The sequence below is a fragment of the Galeopterus variegatus genome, unplaced genomic scaffold (genome assembly GCF_000696425.1).
Source record: "Galeopterus variegatus unplaced genomic scaffold, G_variegatus-3.0.2 Scaffold17627, whole genome shotgun sequence".
Classification (NCBI taxonomy): domain Eukaryota; kingdom Metazoa; phylum Chordata; class Mammalia; order Dermoptera; family Cynocephalidae; genus Galeopterus; species Galeopterus variegatus.
This window is the reverse complement of record NW_007743738.1, coordinates 18,885-19,432: the sequence shown is the minus strand read 5'-3', so window position 1 is coordinate 19,432 and position 548 is coordinate 18,885.

The following is a 548-nucleotide window of genomic DNA, read 5'->3' as shown; positions in this document are numbered from 1 at the left end:
AGTACTACAAGATACATCATCATTAGACGTTTTTGCAAGAAATGCACTTAGCTAATTAAACTATGTCACAATGATTTCTTTACTATTAACTGTAATATAGATATCCAATCACAGACAAATGCCAATGCTCTTCTCTAGAATTTTGTCAGGAAAAAGAAAAATTGAGTCCAAATCATCATACATGTTAAATGGAATTTACATAGCTCACTCAAGACTTCGCAATTCATGACTATTTACTCTTATTACAAAGGCCTGAGGTTGGTATAATATAAACAAAAAATCAGAAGTCTAGAAGATGAGATGTGTGATCCAGGTTCAGCTGTAGTAATAAAACATGGTCTTTAACAGTGGGCACAGTCTTACTCCTAACATGGAGAATATGAATAGAACAAGTATTTCCAATCAATGAAATAAGGCTAAGGATTTTGTGTAATGCTACTTACATATGTATCCATTCCTGAGTAGAAACAGAACTACGTGGGGAGAACACCCCAGAGAAAGAGAAATTGTTCCAGAACTCCAGGAATGCTGTCTAGTAAGAGGGAAAG